Source organism: Mus pahari, chromosome 2 (genome assembly GCF_900095145.1).
Source record: "Mus pahari chromosome 2, PAHARI_EIJ_v1.1, whole genome shotgun sequence".
NCBI lineage: Eukaryota > Metazoa > Chordata > Mammalia > Rodentia > Muridae > Mus > Mus pahari.
Genome location: NC_034591.1, coordinates 12,127,700 through 12,134,213, shown reverse-complemented (window position 1 = coordinate 12,134,213; position 6,514 = coordinate 12,127,700). Strand labels below are relative to the sequence as shown.

Genomic DNA, 6,514 nt, shown 5'->3' with positions numbered 1-6,514 from the left:
TGAAAATGTTGATACCTCCTACCCAAACTTATGGGACATACTGAAAGCAGTGCTAGGAGGAAATTTCATAGCACTAAGTGCCCTGGTAAAGAAACTGGGTGGATCTTACACTAAAAACTTAACAGCACACCTGAGAGCTCTAGAACTAAAAGAAGCAAACTCACCCAAGAGTAATAGAGTACAGGAAATAGTCAAACTCGGGGCTGAAATCAACCAAATAGAAACAAATAAAACAATAATGAATCAGTCAAACCAAAATCTGGGTCTTTGTGAGAATCAACAAGATAGATAAACCCCTAGCCAAACTAACTAAAAGACCGGGAAACAGTATCCATAGTAACAAACTCAGAGATGAAAGGGGAGACATAACAACAACAGGAAATTCAAAAAATCATCAGATCCTACTATAAATGTCTCTACTCAACAAAACAGGAAAATCTAGATGAAATGGGTGGTTTTCTAGACAGAAGCCACATACCAAAATTAAATCAAGAGCAGATAAACTATCTAAACAGGCCAATATCATACAAGGAAATAGAAGATGCCATTAAAAACTTTCCAACCATAAACAGCCCAGGGCCAGATGGATTTAGTGCAGAATTCTACCAAACCTTCAAAGAAAACCTGATACCAATTTTCCTTAAACTATTTCATAAAATAGAAACAGAAGGAATACTACCTAACTCATTATATGAATCCACAATTACTCTGATACCTAAACCACACAAGGACCCAGTCAAAAAACAGAACTTCAGACCAATCTTGCTTATGAATATTGATGCAAAAATACTCAGTAAAATTCTTGCAAACTGAATTCAAGAGCACATCAAAACTATCATTCACCAGGATCAAGTAGGCATCATCCCAGGGATGGGAGGTTGGTTTAATATATGAAAATCTATTAAAGTAATCCACTATATAAACAAACTCAAAGAAAAAAAAGTCACATTATCATCTCCTTAGATACAGAAAAAGCATTTGACAAAATACATCAGCCCTTCGTGTTAAAAGTATTGGAGAGATCAGGAATTCAAGGCTCATATCTAAACATAATAAAAGCAATTTACTGCAAATCAACAGCAAATATCAAATTAAATGGAAACATACTTGAAGCAATACTACTGAAATTTGGGACAAAACAAGGATGCCCACACTTGCCATATCTATTCAGTATAATACTCGAAGTGTTAGGTAGAACAATAAAACAACAAAAAGAGATCAAGGGGATACAAGTTGGTAAAGAAGAAATAAAGGTATCACTATTTGCAGATGATATGATAGTATACATAGACCCCAAAAATTCTACCAGAGAGCTTCTCCAGCTGATAAACAACTTCAGCAAAGTGGCCAGATATAAATATAACTCAAATAAATCAGTAAACTTCCTTTATACAAATGACAATCAGGTTGAAAAAGAAATTAGGGAAAAAACTCCCTTTACAAGAGCCACAAATAATATAAAATATCTTGAGATAACTGTAACCAAACAAGTGAAAGACCTGCTTGACAATAATTTCAAGTCTCTCAAGAAAGAAATAAAGAAGATCTCAGAAAATGCAGAGATCGCCAATGCTCATGAACTGGCATAATTAACATAGCAAAAATGGCCATTCTGCCAAAGGCAATCTATAGATTCACTGCAATTCCCATGAAAATCTCAACACAATTCTTCAAAGACATGGAAAGAGCAATTCTCAAATTCATCTGGAAAGGCAAAAAAACCAGAATAGAGAAAAGAATTCTTAGCAATAAAAGAATAGCTGGGGAAATCATCATCCCTGACCTCAAGCTTTACTACAGAGCAATAATGATAAAAAAACCGCATGGTATTAGTACAGAGACAGACATGTTGATCAATGGAATAGAACTGCAGTCCCAGATTTAAAAAACAAACAAACAAACAAACAAAAAACCCACACATGTACAGTCACTTGATCTTTGACAAAGACTCCAAAAAGATACAATGGAAAAAAGAAAGCATCTTCAATAAATAGTGCTGGTCTAACTTGCTGTCAGTATGTAGAAGAATGAAAATAGATCTATATTTGTCATGTTCAAGTCGAAGTGGATTAAGGACCTCAACATGACACCAGATACACTTAATCTAATAGTTGAGAAAGTGGGAAAGAGTATTGAACTTATTGGCACAGGGGGATATTTCCTAAACAGAACTCCAATGGCTCATGCTCTAAGATCAAGAATTGATAAATGGGACCTCGTGAAAATTGAAAGCTTTTGTAAGGCAAAGGACATAGTCAATAAGACAAATTGACAGCCTACAGTTTGGGAAAAAAACTTAACTATCCCCACATCCGATAGAGGGCTAATATCCCAAATATATAAAGAACTCAGGAAGCTAACCACCAGAAAAAAAATCAAACAACCCAATCAAAAATGGTGTATAGAACTAAACTGAGATTTCATAACTGAGCAATCTTGAATGGCTGAGAAGCACCTAAAGACATGTTCAAAGTCCTTAGTGATCATAGAAACGCAAGTCAAAATGACCCTGAGATTCTACCTTATACCAATCAGAATGGCTAAGATCAAAACCTCAGGTGACAACACATGTTGGAGAGGATGTGGAGAAAGAAGAACACTCCTCCATTGGTGGTAGGATTGCAAGCTGGTACAACCACTCTAGAAATCAATCTGGAGGTTCCTCAGAAAATTGGAAATAGATCTACCTTAAGAACCAGCTATACCACTCTTGGGAATATACCCTAAGTATTCCCCATCATGCCACAGGGGCATATGTTCCACTATATTCATAGAGGACTTATTTGTGAGAGCTAGAAGCTGGAATCAACCTAAATTTCCCATGACAGAAAAATGGATACAGAAAAAGGGGTTCATTAACACAATGGAGCAAGGACATCTTGAGTTTTTCAGGCAAATGGATGGAACAAGAAAAGATATCATCCTGAATGAGGTAACTCAGACCCAAAAGGACATGCATACAGTCTACTTACTATTAAGTGGATATTAGGGGAAAAAGTACAAAATACCCAATATATAGTCAAAAAGTTCAACAAGCTGAAGTGCCCAAGTGAGTATGCCTCAGTCCCACTTGGAAGAGAGAAGAAAGCAATCACAAGTGGGGAGGGAGGGAGGAGCATGGGAGGGAAAGTGGACTTGGGGGGGGTATAGTTGAGGGGGGAAAGGGGAACCTGATCTGGTATTAGGTGAGGGAACAGAACTGAATCCTTTAAAGCCAGCAGAAAGAATGGAAACAGGCAAACTCAGGAAATAGGAGGTTGGGGTGACCCTCCAAAATGCACCAGAGTTATGGGAGATGAGAGACTCCAAGGACTCAAAGGGAGGGACCTTAGATGAAATGCCCTACAGTAGAGAGATGGAACTTATAGAGCCCACCTCCAGCAGGAAGATAGGGTATCAAGTGAGGGATGGGGTTGCCATCCCACAGTCACTACTCTGTCCCATAATTGTTCCCATATGAAATAATTAGAGGGATGGAAATGGAGAGGAGCCTGAGAAAAAGAAGGTCCAGAGACAGGGCCAAAGTGGGTTCCAGATCAAGGGTGGTCTCAAAGCCTACCACTATTACTGAGGCTATGGAGCACTCACTAAAAGGACCTATTGTGACTGCCCTCTGATTGACCCAACAAACAGCTGACAGAGTCAAATGCAGGTATTTGAACCAAACCAATTGATAGAAGCAGCTGACCCCTGTTGTTGAATTAGGAAAGGCTGAAAGAAGTTGAGGAGAAGGGCAATCCTGTATGAGGACCAGCAATCTCAATTAAGCTGAGATCTCTCAAACACTGGACCACCAAACCAGCAGCATGTACCAGCTGATATGAGCCCCCAACACATATACAGTAGTGATCACTAGGTCTGTGTTCATTCAGAGATGATGCACCTAATCCTCAAGAGACTGGAGGCCCCAGGGAGTTTAGAGGTCAGGTGGGGATGGGGATGAGGACATCTAAGTAGAGACAGGGGGTGGGGAGGAGGCACAGGATGTGGAACAATCGGAGGGTGGATCAATGGGGAGAATAAAATACGTAGTGTAAAAACATATATAAATTAAAATAAAAAATTAATGCATCTCTCAATGTACATATGTAATGTTCAGTAGGAATGGACACTATAAGACAAATGGGTGAAGTTGGATTTAATTTGCTGAGGTTACAACTAGATATTAGTATCTAATTGGTAACCTAAAATATAAATAAAATATAAAAATCACACTGTTTCTCTGTTTTATAGGATTGTCCAGAAAGATTTAAGGGACGTCAATTTTGCCTGAATCTGTGATTTTTCTGTAGGGCAACTGGCAGCCTTTTAAAAACAGAGAGCATATTTTAGGCTGCAGAAGGACACACTACAGTTCTGGGAACGAAACTTCCAGAAAAAGAGTTTTTCGTGGTTGATAATTTTTGTTATCAAAAAGATTATTAGTGAGGAATATCATCTCCTATGGTTAAGTATAATGGCTGAGGACTACTGTCTCTTGGACTGTTAAAGAAACATACTATTTGATTCAATCCTCATTATTTTTTTCTGCTGGTGTGAAGGACTGTTCAGGTAACAAAGGATTACTTTTGCTGTCAAAGCCATTTGAAGATGTTCAGGGTTCATGTTCAGTTGAGCTTGAGAGGAATCATATATATATATATATATCAAAGGCCATGGTGGTGTTTTTCACTTACATGTGTAGGCAAGATTTTTCCCTCTGTGTTTACCCTCCTTTTGTAGACTAGACATTGATTAGATAGTACTCAGTGGCATCTCAATGGTCCCTGTGAATAAGAGGACTAGTGACTCCTCTAAGTTACAGAACATTTTGAGAGGTGCCCCCACAGTCTTCCAGGTCCTGGGGAATGAGGGAAAAGATATTCTCCATCTAATTTCTTCAGGCTTCATCACTTGTAGGCCTCCACATATGGTACCATACAATTACCCAGAGGTCCAGTTGCACCAGCATAGTGTTTTACCTGTACATATAATTTAGATAATGTTTTAGCAAAAATCAAATATTTAAAAATAAATCTTAATTGGTCATATATTTTTAAGTTTTGATGCATCTAAATGTCACCTTTTACATGTGCTTATTAATGCATTCTGACCCATAACATGCATAAACTTTCTAGCTCCTCCTTCCCTACTTTGGAAAATATCTAGCTAATTTAATGTTTATAAACAAGTCTTTCTCTCTCACTAAAAATATCTCCATTTATAAAAAGAATATAAAACTATTTATTGACCACTGTTATTTACAATAAAGTAAATATACAGATGGATGACATTCTGATACTACAAAGTTACTTTTCTGGCTCATTGAACATGAACCCAAATACTGAAAAGACTGATCCTACCAGTAAGGAATGAGTCAGGGTAAAGAAAAAGCATGCAGCTCATTAATTGATATTAGCGAATTTTCTTCACTCACTTAGTCAACAGGTCTTAAATTGCCAATGTCAGCTCCAACCATGATTCTATTTCCACATCAGATTCCATGAATTATAACATTTTAGTACATATTTTAACTTTCTACAAAGGAATCATTCACAAGAGGAACCTTTACATAGACTGGCTGACCTGGACCTGCCTCTATGGACCAGCTGGCCTCTTAAATCAGAACTTTATCTGCCTCTAGAGTGCTTGGATTAAAGACCACCATACTCGGCCCAAGTCCTGATATTAAATCACAAAAAGTGGACAACATTCTGTAAATAAACCACTGTATTTACGTGATAATACATCAATTCTGATGTGGTTGCTTTTAACTATCCAGTAAATTGCACAATCTGCTTAATCTGAAAGGTTATGGTTTCAAGAAAGTGTTCACAATGAGGAAGTCTCATCGACTTTCATTTTCACCTACAGTTCTTTTGAGTATTAAAACCAAAACAAAACAAACAAGTGATGTAAGTGTTTTATGCATACATTGCATACAAACAAACAAACAAACAAACAAACCAGAATGGTCCTTCTGTGTCCCAGTTAAAAATAAGTTCTGACTTGAGTAACAACTGTAAAATCTCCCCAGCGGTTAAGAAAAGCTGTTCTTCAAAGCTGAGGAAATAAATCATGGTATCAAATATTCCATTGTTAAAGGAGCAACTACAGAAAGCTCTTACTTGCTCAAAGGAATCAGTGCCTTTTGATGCAGAACAAAATCCCCAAAATATCCAAACTTCTGTCAATATTTTCAAAACCAGCATATCAAACTTGATTTTCATTATATTGCTATTTTTTTCTACACTAGTAGTTCAAAACCCCAAATCTAGATTTTATATATATATATATAATTTATTTATATGCATATGTATATATGCAAACAATTATTGTGCTTCATCTTTGGGACAAGAATGCCAAGTCAGCCGTCAGCCTCTCCTCGTAGAAGGCAGTGACAATCTGAGGTCACTTCGTATTCACCTCCTTTGCCAGCACCAGGTCAGCCTCATGCGAGTCCTTCCATTTCATGAGAAACATCAATTCTCCACTGCTGTCTGTGGCACCAATTATTCATTCAGGATCAAGACCT

The 6,514-nt window shown here is 37.4% G+C and overlaps 1 pseudogene; it reads right to left on the bottom strand.

Annotated features, from left to right (window-relative positions):
* Nucleotides 1-6,311: 6,311 nt before the first annotated feature.
* Nucleotides 6,312-6,514, bottom strand: part of LOC110317208 — an 811-nt pseudogene continuing 608 nt past the window's right edge.